Here is an 18,982-nt window from a genome sequence, read left to right on the forward strand (position 1 = left end):
CTGTGGAATAGACTCCATCTCCACATCAAGCAGAGTACCTCTTTACCCCTTTTTAAGTGCAATCTGGATAACTGGATGGGAAAAGTACAGTTTTGTACCTACCATAAATGTAGATGTTCGAAGATCTACATTGCTGCAGTCCTTACACTTGGGTAGTCCGCTGTCCTCGGTCGGCCCGAATATCAAAGTATTAGGCTGACGTCGGTCAAGGCGCTTAAGACTGACATCAGAACGTCAGGGTACAAATGCGCATGACCGACGTCATATCCTCAGTCTTTTCTTGCCCCAGATGTCAGAAGACCCTAAAAGAAAGGCCAAAACCAAAAGACAGCAAAAAACAACCAACCACCCTTGCACTAATCATATGTACAATATATACAATATCCACAACATTTACAACCCAAACCACACCACCGCCTCTAACTACAGAGGGGAAGGAGGGAGGGTAAATTGGACTGCAGCAATGTAGATCTTCGAACATCTACATTTATGGTAGGTACAAAACTGTACTATGTTCTTCATCTCACATTGCTGCAGTCCTTACACTTGGGTAGAATCCCAAAGCAGAGGTAAGGGAGGATGGCAAAACTATAAAGCATTAGGTGCTGCCAAAATGCCCTGTAAGATTGCAGTGGCAAAACCAGCCCTAGATTTAGAGTAAAGAGGAAGGTGGTAATGCTTAGAGAAAGTATGCACTGAACTCCAAGTAGCTGCCTCCAAAATATCTTTAGTTGCCACCCCCCTTAAAAAGCTGTAGAAGTGGCAGTAGCCCTAGTGGAATGAGGCCTAATCCCAGCTGGAATCTCCTTACCATGATGGGAATAACAGAAAGCAATACAAAACCCAATCCACTTAGAAATAGTTTGTTTTGACACAGGCTTGCCCTGAGAACCCAAAGCAAATGAAACAAATAACTGCTGAGACTGCCTGAACCCTTTAGTTCTGCTCAAATAATATCGCAACTGCCTGTGTATATCCAAAGTGTGCAAAATCTTCTCCCCTTTATTTTGGGGTTTGCATAAAAAGTAGGCAAATGAATAGTTTGGTTTAAAGCCACACTAGAAACCACTTTAGGCATAAAGGAAGGATTAGTACGTAAAGATACCCTATCCTTATGGAAAATTAAGAAAGGCTCAACCGCCATAAGGGCCTGTAATTCAGAAACCCTTCTTGCAGAGGTAATGGCCAACAAAAAAGCAGTCTTCCATGATAAATATTTCAACTCAGCAGAAGCTGCAGGCTCAAAAGGTTGTAGAGTGAGTTTCTCCAACACAAAATTGAGATCCCAAGCAGGAGTAGGAGCTCTACGTGGGGGTCTTATATTCTTTGCCCCTCTAAGGAATTGCTTAAACAAAGGATGAGAAAACAATGGTGGATCACAGTCATAGTGAGCAGAAATTGCTGCAGCATGAACCTTAATAAGAGTAGGACAAACCTTTGTCCAGTAACTCAGCCAGATATTGAAGAGCCACACTTAAATTAGGCTTAGAAACATCAAATTCCTTTGCTGCACTCCAAAACAAAAATCTCTTCCATTTGTCTGCGTACACTTTCCTTGTACTAGGCCTTCTGGCCTCCAAAATAACATTCAAAACTTGCTGTGGAAGCTGAGACCCTCCAGGATTCAAAACAGAATATGCCAGGCTGTTAGGTGAAGAGAGTGAAGTTTGACATTGAGTAAATGACTGTTCTCCTGAGACAGCAGGTGTGGAATCGAAGGCAAAGGCCATGGAGGCTCCCGTACCAGACTTCTCAGTAATGGGTACCAGTGCTGTCGAGGCCAATCTGGAGCTATTAAAATCATATTTGGTTTGTCCTGTCTGGCCTTTAGAAGTACCTTTGGGAGGAGAGGCAGAGGTGGAAAGGCATACACATGAAGATTGCTCCAATTGAAAGAAAGAGCATCCACTTTCCAAGCTGTGGGATGAAACCTTTTTGTGCAAAACTTTGGCAGCTGGTAGTTTAGTGGAGAAGCGAACAGATCTATGTCTGGAGTTCCCCATGACACTGTCAATTTCTGAAACACATGAGGATCCAATTTCCACTCGTGGGGATCCATAATTCGCCTGCTCAACACATCTGCTAAGGAGTTCTGTGCTCCCGGCAGAAACCTTGCCTGAAGATTTAGCTGTAAACTGAGAGCAGTCTCCCACAAAATCATTGCTTGTCTGCATAGAGGATAAGAATGCGTTCCCCTTGCTTGTTGATGTACCACATGACAGTTGTGTTGTCTGTTAGAACCAACACCTGCCCTGGAAGAAGTAAATCCTTGAAAGCTATTAATGCAAATTGGACTGCTAACATCTCCTTCAAGTTGATATGTAGATGTTGTAGTCTGGCAGGCCACGTGTCTTGTATCCACTTTCCATTTAGATGAGCTCCCAAGCTTTGTCTGAGGCATCTGTCGTTAGAATCTGACTCGCCTCTGGCCGGGTCACAGAGAGTCCCTTGTTTAGGTGACATTCCTGAGCCCACCACAAAAATTCCTTTTGAATGCAAGGTATTATCTGAATGACAGTGTCCAAATCTTGGCAGTGCTGTGTCCATACATTTTTGAGATACCATTGTAGCTTCCTCATATGCAGTTTGGCATTGGGAAGCACCAGAATACAAGATGCCATGAACCCCAAGGCTTGAAGGACTGTCTTTGCAGTCAGCCTGGACTGATGAGACAATCGATGGAAGTAAAGGGAAAGATTCTTTTGTTTGTCCGGGGTCAAAAAGGCCATCTGGGATGCTGTATTCAGTCTCACACCCAGAAAGCACATATCCTGAGAGGGTACTAGACTGGACTTTATTTCGTTCACAGAATACCCCAGGCATCTTAGCACTGCTATCACATATTGCAGATGATGAAGAAGTTCGTCCTTTCCTTGGGCCAGAATCAGGCAATCGTCCAAATAAGGATAGATTTGTATTCCTTTTAGCCTGAAGAAAGCTATCACTGGAGCCAGAACCTTCGTGAACACTCTGGGCGCAGTAGATAAGCCAAAGGGCAATGCAGAGAACTGATAATGAGAAGTCCCAGCTCGAAAACGCAGATACTTCCTGCAACTTAGCCTGATAGGAACATGAAGATAAGCCTCCTTGAGATCCAGAGTCACCATCCAGTGATCTTTGCCCAGCAGAGGGAAAAGCTGTTGTAACGTCAACATTTTGAACTTGGGAATGTCCAGATAAGTGTTGAAGATAGATAAATCCAAAATTGGTCTCCACGTGTTCCCCTTCTTTGGTACTAGGAACAGGCGAGAATAAAATCCTAGGCCCACTTCTGGCAGAGGGACCGGCTGTATGGCCCCTATTTGAAGCAGCAGAGAAATTTGTTTGTGAGCCTCTATTCTTTGCTGAGGAGGAACGTCTGGCATGCCTTTGAAAGGAGGCAAGGTATGGAAATAAAACTTGTAACCTTGGTGTATGATATCCAATACCCATCTGTCCTGGGTAATTAAACTCCAATTTTCTTTGAAGAGTGCCAACCTTCCTCCCAAAGGCGCTGCCAGAGAAGAAGGCTCTGGCAGCTGAAAAGGTAGGTCATTGGGCCTGTTTACGAAAGGACTGGCCCCTGCCCTCACCGAAGACTGTGCAGGTGAACTCCCTGTTCTAGGTCTGAAAGAGCCCTGAGCTCTGCCCCTACCACGTCTAGATCTTCCCCTAGACTGTGAATCATAAGAAGGGTGCGTCCACCCCTTAGCAGGCCAATTCCTACTAAACTTGGAGGCTGAACTTGCAAAAATCTTTAACAGCCTGCATAGACTTAGCCTTGTCTTCCATTTTCTTTAAGACTGCCTCCACAGGTGAACCAAACAACACATCAGACTGCAAAGGAGCATCTAAAATCCTAGTCTTAACATGGTCAGATAAATTCTGATCCCTCAGCCAGGCGTGCCTGCGAAGAACTGACCCAGTGGCAGCCACCCTAGACGAGGCCTGTACAGCATCAAAACCACATTGTAAAGAATGCTTACCCACCTGTTCAGAAACATGTACCAAATCTTGTAATTCTTTACACTCAATGCCTTCCGCCAGAGCATCTACCTTAGACTTCAATTGAGAAAGAAGATAGTTTTGATATTTCAACATGTGAAACTGGCAATTCAAAGCCCTCATAGCTAAGGTGGAAGAAGTATAGACTTTCTTTCCCCATCTATCCAAAGCTCTGGCCTCTTTATCTGGAGGAACCGGATTTTTACAACAGAGGCCTTGGCCCTTAGGTCCCTGACTAACAGTTTCAGGGTCCGCCCTAGGACTCTTATAAAGATATTTATGAGCTTCAGGCACCCTGTAATACCTGTCCGGCTTAACAGGAGCAGGAGGCAAAGAATCAGGATTAAGTGAAGCCTCTGCAAACACATCTTCCACAACATCCAGAACAGGTGGTATAGCCAAAGGCCTATGCTGGGGTAAAGCAAAAATTCCCTAAGCCTTTTCCTGGAATCAGAGAAGTCCTGACCTTCCCACTTAAAATGTTCCCTCATGGAATGAAGAGTCTCTGAAAAAGAAAAATCCTCTGGAGGAGAAGCAGAAGGAGTAGAATCATCCACATCAGAATCAGAATAAGGAGAATACTCCTGCAAGTCTTCAGCCGAAGACTCTGAAACATCCGAAGCCTGCTCAAAACTCCCCAACTCTGGTTCCACCCTAGGCCTCTTATCAGGAGGGGGCAAAGAACCTCTAATCAAAGTAATTAAATCTTCTGCCATTTTAAGCATATGCTTCTTGGGCACAGATCCTGATGAACTAGGAGTGACACCAACAGAAGCTAAACCTGGCCTGCCTCTGGGAGAAGCCTTGGAAACAGAAGGAGAGGGCCTAACCACCCTAGGAAGGGAGGGGAGTACAGTAACCTGAGAAGCCCCTTCAGCCTGACTTGCCTCCTGAGAGGCCACATCCTGCAATATCAAAGTCTCCCCCTGGGACTCCAGAGAAGCCTCCGGCGGAACCACCGGTTCCACTGATGCCTCTAAAGAACCGGCGTCCGGTACGGACGACTCTTCTTGCCTGGGTTTAGCTGCTTTGTCTTTGCGCTTCTTCGAAGAAGCGGGCGTCGGAGCATCCGGCGGCATATTATAATTGCACCGCTTCCGAAAACCAACCTGGCACAATCTAACCTTCGCAATAGTGCGCTTATTGAACCTAGCACTAAAGCGACACCCAACAACGTCGTGCTCAGGCCCCAAACAAGGAATACACAAAGTATGATAATCTCTATGCGGTATCTGTTTCCCACAAGAAATACAGTTATTCACTTTTTCTGACATCCGGTAAACCACTGAGGCAAGAAAAACTAAAATATTCCAACAGGGTACTTAACCAACTTTGACTCGGTCTGAAACTCCGAATTCGAAAAATTTCAGAACGCCGAACGGCACTTGCAACGCTGCTTCTGCATCGGACCATGCGGCAAAAAAGACTGAGGATATGACGTCGGTCATGCGCATTTGTACCCTGACGTTCTGATGTCAGTCTTAAGCGCCTTGACCGACGTCAGCCTAATACTTTGATATTCGGGCCGACCGAGGACAGCGGACTACCCAAGTGTAAGGACTGCAGCAATGTGAGATGAAGAACATCAGAAAATATACCCCTGGGATTCCACTCATGTCCCTGCTGGACAGGGGCATTGGGTGCTGGTTTGTGTAAACATGGGCTAAACTCTTGGCTAGGCTTATAAGGGCCTCAGGGCCAATAGCCCAGTAATCTCATATGATCCTATGAATCAAAGAGATAGCAGTTACATTTTCCTAGTGTCTTGAAATACAGTTTTATTTCTGATCAGAAGATGGGCTTTAAGCTCATAGGTTAATCAGTTGATAGTTTTAGGTCTGTATAGTCTTCAGATTACTGGGAAGCAGGGATTCCTTTGGTCAGTCAGTATACAGGAGTGAACTTCTGTAGCAGTGTGAGGGTGAATGTAAGTTTGTTAATGTTATTCTATGATTTATTACAGAAAGATATGAGTTTTGGGGTGCATTTACATATGAATGACGGACATGAAAACTAACAGCCAGTGGTTATTGAAAAATGGTGGATGGATGGTGATGTTTGAGATATTAGAAGGTTTGTTAATTAATAAAGATCAAGGAGGGAGTGGTGAGATGTACTGAGGTTGGGTCTAGTAGGCTGAGACATGAGCTGGGTGACTTTAAACTGTATCAATAGAGTATCCAGGCCATCAGAAATGGCACTGAACAGGCTGAGATTGAAGTATCCACATATTATGAGTTTTTTTTTTTTTTTGTGGAGGAAGTTATTTAGTTTGGGGAGTGAAGTGGGAGGTAGTAAGTATGATACAGCCAGATGTAGTTTAGTATTCTTGGGGGAGGGAATGGATGCAAGTAGCCAGTTAGAATAATTACTTATAGTAATGTTTCCCTGAGTAAGTAGCTGGACCTTTAAATGTGAGTTGAACAAAATGAGGGTTCCTATCCTTATCTTATGCCTGGTCTGGGGTCATAAAAGTAGTTGTAACCAGCGGGTTGGGGGGTGGCCTAATGGTTAAGATGTTTGCCTTACAAACACGTGGTGCAAGGTTTGAGTCTCACAAGGGATAATTGGCTAGGCTTAAAATGGCTCGCAAGGGCAGTTAGCTTAGTACTAACCTATGTGAAAAATGATGTAAAGAAGGATTATTAGCCTTAACCCATTACTCTATGATAGCAACTAACTCAAGCTTACATAAACATGATGGCATTAATCTGGTCAGTGCTGTTTCTTATATACTTATCACACTGCTTAGTAGCTGGACCTTCATCAGCTGCAATATTACCTCAAAGAAGTGGTACAAGTAAAACTGGTGACTTTTGTAGAGATGTCTGGGCAGGTGCAGGGGCAGATTATTAAACGATAAATGAATACGTGTATATATAGGACATGGTAATGGAGGGAAGGTGGAGGGGGCAGGTGCAGGGGCAGATTATTAAACGATAAATGAATATGTGTATATATAGGACATGGTAATGGAGGGGAGGTGGAGGGGGCAGGTGCAGGGGCAGATTATTAAACGATAAATGAATACATGTATATATAGGACAGGGTAATGGAGGGGAGGTGGAGGGGGCAGGTGCAGGGGCAGATTATTAAACGATAAATGAATACGTGTATATATAGGACAGGGTAATGGAGGGGAGGTGGAGGGGGCAGGTGCAAGGGCAGATTATTAAACGATAAATGAATACGTGTATATATAGGACAGGGTAATGGAGGGGAGGTGGAGGGGGCAGGTGCAGGGGCAGATTATTAAACGATAAATGAATATGTGTATATATAGGACATGGTAATGGAGGGGAGGTGGAGGGGGCAGGTGCAGGGGCAGATTATTAAACGATAAATGAATACGTGTATATATAGGACATGGTAATGGAGGGGAGGTGGAGGGGGCAGATTATTAAACGATAAATGAATATGTGTATATATAGGACATGGTAATGGAGGGGAGGTGGAGGGGGCAGGTGCAGGGGCAGATTATTAAACGATAAATTAATATGTGTATATATAGGACATGGTAATGGAGGGAAGGTGGAGGGGGCAGGTGCAGGGGCAGATTATTAAACGATAAATGAATACGTGTATATATAGGACATGGTAATGGAGGGGAGGTGGAGGGGGCAGGTGCAGGGGCAGATTATTAAACGATAAATGAATACGTGTATATATAGGACATGGTAATGGAGGGGAGGTGGAGGATATGTAAGGGTTGATTAACTCTGAATGAAGAGAAAAGAACAGCGAAACTGGATGAAGTAAGGAGGGGGCATTTCCCAGATTCAGTGATATGGCAGGTATTGTTTAGCGGGATAGTAATGGGTGTTAACAAGAGCAGTAAAAACAGACAGTTAAGTAATAAAAGTGGAGAACATTCTGTGGTAATGAGTAATATACACGGTGTTGTATGATAAAGCTGGAAAGAAAAAAGCTAGGTAAGAGGAATGTTAATACTTGTTTAACTGAGACAGTGGAAACTGGGATGTGAGTCTTTAAGGAGGTAGTGTTATGTTGGAAGTACTAGGTATGCAAATGAGGAAATACACGCAGGGAAATAGGGGGGGGGGGGTGACTGGGAAATTGGTGGAGGGAGATGAGTGAAGCGGGCCAGAAATCACACTCTGTGGGAGCCAATGACTTTGCATACCCTCAGTGAGGAAAAACATTCACTGGTAAGATGATATATAATGCAAGCTTTATGTTCCACAACAAATAAAGAGAAATATTTTAAGAATGAAAAAAAAAACTCTACATTGAAATGTCAACATCTGAAATGCCGAGTGTTGGAAAAAGAAAGAAAGAAAGAAAAAAGACCAAAAAAAATTGAGAAGAATGAATCTTGAAAATCCCACTTCTCCTTAAAACTTCTTTTTGTACGGGACAACCCCCCTGCACCCCCACACTCCCAAACTTTATATATATATATATATATATATATATATATATATATATATATATATATATATCAACTCTGAGATCGCCATACCTTGAAGAAAAATGACTATTCCATGAAATGGCATCTCCCACTTTGCATATTTAAGTCCATTCTTTTGGCCAACCAGTCTCTAAATTTCAGGACTCGTTCTAGCATTCAAATGGTTACAAAAAATAATACTACTACTAACCAAAATGAATGAATTAATTAATGAAATGAGAACAGTTTAATTCTGACATACAACTTTTGTCAGTGTGGAGTTTTTATGTCCTCCTCATTTATCTCTAGGTTTTCCCTGGATAGGTTAAATGCCCAAAAAATATGCTGGCTGAAGTGATTAAAAGTACAGTTTTGTACCTACCATAAATGTAGATGTTAGAGTGCTCATACAGCTGCAGTCGTAACAGATGGGTTATCCTGCCATCAGGCGGGTCCTCGGTCGGCCGAATTCCAAAGTCTAGGTCCGGCGTCGGTTGTCGTCTCTTCTTCCCTGACGTCAGTGCGGCAGGGGTATAAAAGAGCCAGCCGACGCCATCTTCTTCAGTTTTTTCTTGCCCCAGATGTCAGGTGCCCCCAGAAGGAAGGCAAAACATAAACTTATGTAATAATGCAATATAGAATAATCAAAAAACAGTAGTTGCAAGCAAATACACCATAAAAGAATACCCCAAATAGGTTGTATGAGAAGGTGTTTGTCATAAGGCCTGTCGTAAGAGGGGGATGGAGGGGGGGGGAACCTGGACTGCAGCTGTATGTGCACTCGAACATCTACATTTATGGTAGGTACAAAACTGTACTATGTTCATCGTGCATACAGCTGCAGTCATAACAGATGGGTAGAATCCCAAAGCTAAGTAGGGGTGGCAGGCACTAAGTGGAACTAGGAGAAGCAAGGATGCCCTGAGAGACAGCTGTGGCAAATCCCGCTCTAGATTTTGAGTAAAGTGGAAGGTGATAGTGTTTGGAGAAAGTGTGCACTGAACTCCAAGTGGCTGCTTCCAAAATGTCCTTGGTAGGAACCCCCCTGAGGAAAGCTGCAGAGGTAGCTGTGGCCCTTGTGGAATGGGACCTGATGCTAGATGGCACAGCTTTTCCATGAAATGAGTAACAAAAGTGTATGCAGTGGGCTATCCATTTTGAGATTGTCTGTTTGGAGATAGCCTTTCCTTCAGCACCTGTAGCATAGGACACAAAGAGTTTCTTGGATTTCCTGAATGGCTTTGTCCTGTCCAAATAATAACGTAGTTGTCTGTGAATGTCCAAGGAATGCAGTAGTCTTTCCCCTTTGTTTTGTGGGTTAGGGTAAAAGGTAGGTAAGTGGATAGTCTGATTCAAGGCTACACTGGATACTACCTTTGGCATAAAGGTAGGGTTGGTTCGTAAAGAAACTCTGTCCTGATGGAAAATGATGAAAGGTTGCACAGCCATGAGGGACTGTAGTTCCGAAACCCTGCATGCTGAGGTGATAGCCAGAAGGAAGGCTATCCATGACAAATATTGTAGTTCTGTTGAAGCAGCTGGCTCAAATGGAGGAAGGGTCAGTTTTTCCAATATGAAGTTGAGGTCTCAAGCAGGGACTGGTGGTTTCCTTGGGGGTTTTATATTCTTAGCCCCTCTGAGGAACTGTCTTAAGAGAGGATGACAGAATAAAGGAGGATCTGTGTTGTATTGTGCAGAAATGGCTGAAGCATGGATTTTGATGGAGGAGAAGGAAAGTCCACTGTTTAACATCTCAGCTAGGTACTGTAATATTTGAGGTATGTTTATTACCCAAGGATTCTGGCCCTTTTTCTGATTCCAGGCACAAAACCGCTTCCATTTGGCAGAGTAGGCTTTTCTAGTAGAAGACCTTCTGGCCTCCAAGATGACATCCTGCACCTCCTTGGAGAGGAGGGTCTGTTGTGAAATCAAGGTATTCTCCATGCGGCTAGATTTAGGGTTTTGAGCTGGCTGTGAATAGTTTTGAAGTTGTGCTGGGACAACAGAAGAGGCACTAGAGGTAGGATCCATGGTGGGAAATGTGTCAGGCTCTTCAGCAGTGGATACCAGTGTTGTCTTGGCCAGTCTGGAGCAATGAGAATAATTTTTGGCCTCTCTGCTCTGGCTTTTAGTAGAACTTTAGTAGACTTTTCTGAGATTTAAAAAAGTTCAGTTACAGGCTTGCTGTTCTTGAACTGTTTGTAAGTTTCTGTGAGGCCATTTTTTGCTTGGGCTAAAGGGAAGTCTCTCTGTTGATCAGTGGCAGTGAAAAACATTGAGCAGCTTGCCTGCCCCTGTGGGAGTGGTTACTGACTTGAAACTGTAGTTGTATTGGCCATTTTGGGTCAATTCCAAAACTCCTTCATCTTCCTCTCTAAAAACCCTCTATTGCGCGGTTTTGTGCATTTTTGTGCATAGCGCAACAGCGGGCAGCGCCGCCTAATTGGGTTTAAACTATTCCTGGCTCCACAAAGTCTGCTCTTCACTTTTTCCCTTAGAACTGCTATCTCTCAATTTAAACACCATATTCTCATTCTAAGGCCCTTCACTGGTCCAATTAAGTAATCCTACAAGTTAGCACTATTAAACCATAAGCACTACTTACTCTTATACTCTCTACGATTACCCTGTCCTCTATTGGTCCATCTTAAATTCAGTTTCCCTATATTACTCTAGGATGTCCAAAGGTCAGTCAATGGTTTCCTCTCCAGTCCAGCTGGTGAATCTGGGAATTTTGAGGCAATGTTACAACTGTCTCATGTACACGGACAACCCTCTCCTCCTCCAAACAGGTTCAAATATATGTGAGAGATGCAACTATTTAGCCAAACTGGAGGCTGAGCTCTCTCATCTCAAAACTGGTGTAACCAGTCAGGAGGAGAAGGTAACCTCACACAACACAATTTCAGTATCACATAGTCCCACCACATCAGCGAACCAAACACATAAATACACAAAAACATACTCGGAGGCTCTAAATAAAAATCTACCTAAGCAACAGAGACCTCCAAAGCAGACATCCAAGCAAACGCTACCTCAAAACAAAACACACACAACACATAACCCACAAAGTCAGTGTGCCAAGCAGCCACAGCCCTTAAGGCTGAATAACACACCTGATACTTGTAATAGGGGACTCTATTGTCAGACACACTGACGTCCCGCTCACCAGGCTGAATAAAGAGAAGGTCACTGTGAGCTGCCTGTCGGGTGCTAGGATCCGCCACATAACGCAAGCACTCAGGTCACTCCAAAGCAAATACAAATATGACTCAGTCATTGCACATGCTGGTGTGAATGACCTGAGACGTACCTCCCTGGACTACATGAAAAGAGACATAGAGGAGCTCTCTGATCATGTAGCCCAGGCTGGTATGACCCTGACCTTGAGCAGCATCTTACCCTCACCTAGAATGATGCCACAGTACAAAGACAAAATGATCGATTTTAACAATTGGCTAAAATTTTGGTGTCATTCAAAGGGGATCCAGTGTCTAACAAATGCAAATAAGGCTCCAGGCCCCTTCTTCGTTAAAAATTCAAATAGTTTTAATATGCTTGAAGCGCGATCAATGACAATACACTTTTCGTCGGTAAATAGTAAACCGACTTCTTCAGAAGCAAAAAGACAATGCTTAACATAAGCACAAGGTTTAAATACTCAAAATGTTCCCAGGTATACTAAAGCACCCACCATTGGTTAAGGTGATGAGTGATGACTTTCACCTGGTGATGGTTGTCATAGTTACCGTCCCTTGCAAGCATTGCTTTGCGAACAACAACAAAAATTTCTGTTCATATAAAACCCTGGTGCTTTTTTCAGTTACCGGGATTTAAAGTATTTAAACAGTAAACAACGGACAAGCCCTAAACATAGGCAAGACAGATTCAAAAGTAGACTGGAATGTATTGTCGTACATAAAACAAGTTTCCTTAACTAGAAAAAATATGTAAGTGTGCGAAGGTTACTATTAAAACACATTCATGCAAATCCAAACAAATACAATAGCTGAATAAACTAATTCAATGTCCACGTATGGGACGGTTATAAATACTCAAATCAACAATAGCAGAAAAACCCCCGTGTAAATATAAGGTATTCTAAAATTTTAAAAATAAAATGTTGAAATATTAAAATATTAGAGTATTGAAAGGTGTCCCATGTTTTGAAAAATGGCCACTTACGAGGGAAAATACCTCCACGGTAATGCCCTTTCAGGGCCAATATATTAAAATTGTTGAGAATTGCACCCTTTTAAATTCCAATCATGTCATACAGGACTCGTTCTCCACAAAACCCCCTTGTTAGCCATTAGATATAGTGAAATAGTCGCATAGCTGCACGCATAGCGACTGTAGTTTTAAGAACAAGTAATTCTCGTATTACAAATAAAAGATCAAGTGTATGGCTATATATGCAGGTAGTGTTCCCCAATTAGATAAACAAAACCCACGGGCAGTCAATAGACAGCAAGCCTTATAATTTACATTGTTACACATTATAATCATAATCCTGGCCCTTTCATTCCTAGCAAAAAGGTAATTACTAGGTCGGTAGTTCTGTATGTTGTAGCCTAAACCCTTAGTGTGTTTATAAAATATTTGTAATTGATTTATATTTGTGTCATAAAGCAGTTGAAAATACATGGCCCAACTGAAATTAAAATTAAAAATTTTCCCTCGTAAGTGGCCATCACTCATCACCTTAACCAATGGTGGGTGCTTAGTATACCTGGGAACATTTTGAGTATTTAAACCTTGTGCTTATGTTAAGCATTGTCTTTTGGCTTCTGAAGAAGTCGGTTTACTATTTACCGACGAAAAGTGTATTGTCATTGATCGCGCTTCAAGCATATTAAAACTATTTCAATTTTTAACGAAGAAGGGGCCTGGAGCCTTATTTGCATTTGTTAGCTGGGATCCAGTGTCTGTCAGCCTGGGATGACATGCTCGACAAGCCACGTTGCTTCGCTAGGGACGGCTTGCACCTGTCACCACTGGGCTTTCGGATATTGGCAAAGGCTCTTGCCACCCCCATAGTGCTTTTTTTAGGCAAGGCTCAAAAGTCAAACCCACCCCCAGAGACAGCACAAGGAACAAGAAACTAAGGGTAATGCTGCTAAACGCCAGAAGTCTTAACCTCAAGATGCACGCACTCGAAGCTCTCCTCAGTATGGAGAACATCGATATATGTGCAGTGACAGAAACCTGGTTCAAGGCTCCAGAGAGCACCCCAGCACTACCAAGCTATACCTCGTATCATGCTTTTCGGCCCAAAAACCCGGACCGAACCACAAAAGGACGGGGAGTTTCCATATTTATCAAGGATATCCACACCTCCAGGTTAGTGGCATTGCAAGAAGTATCGGAGACCATCCATGTGCAACTAACAGTGGGCAAGACTGCTTTTCAGTTTATAGCATCCTACAGGCCACCCTCTCAAAGTCAGGAATCCCATTCGGCTTTCCTGAAAACATTGGAGAACATGAAGATCTCTCCGAACACCATTATATTGGGCGACTTCAACTACCCAAACATTGACTGGGAGCACTACTCAAGCCCCAGCACCTTAGCCCAAAGATTCCTGGAAATTATAAACTCAAATGCCATGGAACAACTAGTCACCACTCCCACAAGAGGGGACAACATACTAGACCTGATCATTACCAACATGGGGACTCTATGCTCCACACCTGAAGTATATCCCTCATTGGTAAGATCAGACCATAAATTAATTTCACTGGATGTCCACATCCCGACTCCAACCCCAGCCCAGAAAACCACAGTGAAAAACTTCTCAAAAGCGAACTTCTCACTTCTCAAAACCGAAGTGGAATCCTTCAAGGCCCCAGGGCCAGTGGAAACTACAGCCCAAACTGCAGAATCCTATATAAATGCATTCTACGGACATCTCCAGGAATGCATGGATCATGCTATCCCAAACAAAACCAAGACCCAATCATCCAAAGGCAGGCGTCCAATCTGGTGGACCCCTGCCATAAATAAACTGTACAACAGAAGGAGGAAGCTACTACATGATAGAGCAAAATCCCTAATAGGAAGGCATCTCTGATCAGTACTAGCAAAAAATTACGATCCCTCATAAAATCCTCCAAGGCCAGCTTCGAGAGAAAAATTGCACAGGACACCAAAGGCAATCATAAGGCTTTTTTCAGTTATGTTAGAAACCTGGGATGCAACTCCCAGACTTGTTCTGAGTTGATTCTAAATGACAAAAAATACACTGAACCCACAGACATCGCCAATATCCGGGCAGACAGGTTCAGTGCAAACTTCTCCACCCAAAAGAGCAAGTATCTATCCCGGCAGAGGGCTGCCTCCCAAACATCTCAGATGCTCAGGAGAAGGCTGCCCTCTCCAAAGCAAAAAACACTGCTTCCATGGGATCAGATGGCGTCCCAGGTTGCGTCCTACATGAACTACAAGAGGAACTAATCCCTCAAATACAACAGCTATACAATCTCAGCCTCACTACAGGATATGTGCCCACAGAATGGCGTACAGCAACAGTGGTCCCACTCCACAAAGGTGGAGCCTCTACAGACCCTGGAAACTATCGCCCCATAAGCCTGACTAGCTTAGTCTGCAAGGCTATGGACAGGATCATCATGGAGCTCATAGACAAAGACATTGGGGACCTACAGACACTAGATCCTACCCAGTTCGGCTTTGTCAAGGGCAGATCCTGCCTTTTGAACCTGGTTGACTTCTTTGAAACAGTCACCAAAGCCATAGATGAAGGGAAGGTAGTCCACACAGCCTATCTGGACCTTGCAAAGGCATTTGACACAATACCCCACTCGGGCATCATAGATAAGCTATCCAGCTTAAATATAAACCCCTATGTCACAAGATGGGTCGCAAACTGGCTCAAAGACAGAACCCACAGAGTGAGAGTTGCTGGAGCCATGTCAGACTCGAAACCGGTCACAAGTGGCATCCCACAGGGTTCTGTCCTGGGACCACTCTTGTTTGGTATATACTTTTCCGAGGTACAGGCAAACGTGGGAGGACTATGGCTCACCAAGTTCGCAGATGACTGCAAACTGGGCGCCATAATCAACTCTCCAGCTGACACAAACATCCTTCAAAAAGGTCTCACAGAGACAGATAACTGGTGCCAGCGCCATGGATTAAAGCTAAATGCCAAAAAATGTATAGTCATACCCTTTGGCAAAAACAATGTGCCCACAAATTACCACATAGGCAGAAACCCATTAAGTACAGAGAAAGTGATTAGGGACCTGTGGACTCAAGTTGATAGCAATCTCTCCTTTGAAAACCACATTGCCAAAGTGGTTAGAAAGACCTTCTATATAGCCCTCCTCATCACGAAGGGTTTCACAGCTAGATCAAGAGAGGTAATCATGCCCCTTTATTCATCCCTCATCAGGCCCATCATAGAATACAATGCCCCTTTTGGGATGTACATTACCCGACACCTGCAGCAATTAGAAAGACCCCAAAAGTATCTCACCAAGAGGATCAAGGGTCTCAAACAGATGCCATATGCTGCTCGGTTAAAAAAACTCCAGCTCTACTCAGTTGCATACCGCCTACTTCGAGGCGATCTATGCCTGACATACAAAGCTATGTCAAATCCAGAATTAATGGACATGCTCCACCTCAGTAAATCTAAATCCCTTAGAGCCACACGCTCGAGGGACTTGAATCTCAGCAGAGAAATAAATAGAACTTGCTGGAGGGACAGGTTCATAACCCTGAGGCTCCCTTCGCTCTGGAATAGAATTCCAGTTCATGTGAGGCAGAGCACCTCACTGAATCTCTTCAAGAAAAATCTTGATAGGTGGATGGGGGATCGTAGGTTTGTCCCAGGGATTACTCCCGTGTCACTATTAGACAGAGGCACAGTAAACTAAATCTTAAAAAGGGCACAGTATACTCAAATCAAGGGGTGGCGTAAGCCATACAGAATCGGGCTAGGCTTATAATTGCCCCAGGGCAGATAGCCTAGTATGAACCTATGAACCTATGAACTTTGGGCAGCAGAGGGAGAGGCGGAAAGGCATAGACTGTCAATGTTGTCCAATTGAAGGAAAGTGTGTCCACTTTCCAGGCCTGCGGATGATAGGTCCTTGAGCAAAATCTTTTCAGTTGGTAATTTCTGTGGGTAGCAAAGAGATCTATGTCTGGCTCTTCCCATGCCTGAGTTATCTTTGCGAAAACTTGAGGATGCAACTTCCATTCGTGTGGATCTGTCATATTTCTGCTTAGGCTGTCTGCCAGTGTGGTTTCCTTCCCTGGCAGGAATTGCGCCTGAAGTTGGATTTGCAATTCCAGAGCTGTGTTCCAAAGGGTCATGGCTAGTCTGCACAGGGGGTATGAATGAGTTCCCCCCTGTTTGTTTATGTACCACATCACTGTGGTGTTTTCTGTTCTTATCAATAACTGGCCTGGATGCAGTAGGTCTTTGAAAGCCATAATAGCATTTTGCACTGCTAGCATTTCCTTTTGGTTGATGTGTAGGTGCTTCTCTTTTTGGGACCATTTTCCCTGAATGCACTGATCTTTCATGTGTGCCCCCCAGGCGTAGTCCGAGGCGTCTGTTGTGATGATTTGATTTGCTTGGGGTATGCAGAAAGGGAGATCTTTGTTTCTTTGGCATGCTTGAGCCCACCACAGAAATTCCTTTTGAAGACATGGAATGAGTGGTATAATTGTTTCCAAACTGTGGCTGTGTTGAGACCATAAGTTTTTTAGGTACCATTGAAGTTTCCTCATATGCAGCTTTGCACATGGGATCAGCAGGATGCAAGATGCCATGAATCCCAGAGCCTACAGGATTTTCCTTGCAGTCAGCCTGGTGAAGGTTGCCATTTTGCTGAAGTATTGAGATAGTTGCCCTTGTTGGTCTGGCGTGAGCTAGGCCATCTGGGTGTTTGTATTCAAGCTGGCACCCAGGAAAATTGTTGTTTGAGAAGGAATTAGTTTTGATTTCTTTTTGTTGACTGTGTATCCCAGAAAGTTCAACAGTTTTATTACAAACGCCAGGTGTTTCAGAAGTATGTCCTTGCTGTCCGCTTGGATCAGGCAGTCGTCCAGATATGGGTATATTTGTATTCCTTGAAGTCTGCAGAAGGCAATTACTGATGCCAGGCATTTCGTAAACACTCCGGGCGCAGCAGATAAGCCAAAGGGCAATGCAGAGAATTGATAGTGGGTTGAACCTGCAAGAAATCTGAGGTATCGTCTGCAATCTTGTCTGATAGGGACATGCAGGTATGCCTCCTTGAGGTCCAATGTTACCAGCCAAGACTCCTTGCCCAGCATGGGAAGAAGCTGCTGTAATGTGAGCATCTTGAATTTTGGTACCTGTAAATATGTGTTTAGGATGGATAGATCTAAAATAGGTCTCCAATCTTTGCCCTTCCTTGGTACTAGGAATAGTCTGGAATAAAACCCTTGACCTTGTTCTTTTGCAGGCACCTCTTGAATAGCTTTCATGCCCATGAGAGCTGAAATTTGTTTTTGTGCCTCTGCCCTTTGATTTTGTGGCAGGTTTGGCATGCCTCTCATTTTTGGAAGGGTGTGAAAGTGGAATCTGTAGCCTCTGTCTATAATGTCCAGGATCCATTTGTCTTTTGTGACAATATGCCAATTTTTTGAGAATAATGCCAGTTTTCCGCCTAAAGGTGCTGCCATTAAAGCTTTGCTTGGCAGGTAAAGGGGAAAGTCATTGTGTCTGCTTTCTGAATGACTGTGATCTATCTTCTCCACCTCTTGGGGTTGGTGCTTGCCATTGCCTGGCTCTGAATGACCCTTGAGATTGCCCTCTACTTCTCGGGCGCCTGTATCTGCCTCTTTGAGGTCTGTCCGTGGCTGGAAAGGACCAATTTTTTGAAGGCCGGTTTCTGCTGAAACGTGGAGGTTGTACCTGCAGAAAATCTTTCACTGTTTGCATTGATCTCACCTTTTCCTCCATTTTCTTTAGTACCTCCTCAGCTTTAACACCAAACAATACATCTTTTTGAAGAGGTGCATCCAGTAATTTAGCTTTGACATGATCTGATAAGGCTTGTTCATTGAGCCAAGCATGTCTACGAATGACAGACCCTTTAACAGCAGCTCTACATGAGGCCTCTAAAGCATCAAAACCACATTGCAAGGTATGTTTACCCACTTGCTCTGCACTATGCAACAAATCCTGCAACTCTTTTAAATCTGGTTGCTCAGGTTGTGTCATTTTGCTTTTCAACTCAGATAATAAAAACTGTTGATACTTTAACATATGGAACTGACAGTTTAATGCCCTCATGGTTAAAGTGGCCGAGGTGTACACCTTTTCCCCCCACCTTTCTAAAGCTCTGGAATCTCTCTCTGAAGGTAATGGGTTTTTAGCAGTAGAGGCCTTAATTCCTTTGGGACCCTGTGAAATAGTTTCTGGGTCAGCAGTATGGCTTTTGTATAGGAACTGGTGTGAATCTGGAACCCGGTAATACCTGTCAGGTTTAACAGGAGCCGGAGGTAAAGAATCTGGGTTGAGGCTGGCTTCTGTGTACACATCATCTAATATATCTAAGGCAGGAGGGATAGCCAGAGGCCTAT

The 18,982-nt window shown here is 43.8% G+C and overlaps 1 protein-coding gene across 1 annotated transcript in view; it reads right to left on the reverse strand.

Moving 5' to 3' along the window:
• Positions 1-18,982, reverse strand: part of NHLRC2 (NHL repeat containing 2) — a 2,274,872-nt gene that overhangs the window by 1,417,682 nt on the left and 838,208 nt on the right. The gene's annotated exons all lie outside the window — the stretch shown is intronic.

The sequence above is a fragment of the Protopterus annectens genome, chromosome 14.part0 (genome assembly GCF_019279795.1).
Source record: "Protopterus annectens isolate FY-2018-M chromosome 14.part0, PAN1.0, whole genome shotgun sequence".
In the NCBI taxonomy this organism is placed as follows: Eukaryota; Metazoa; Chordata; order Ceratodontiformes; family Protopteridae; genus Protopterus; species Protopterus annectens.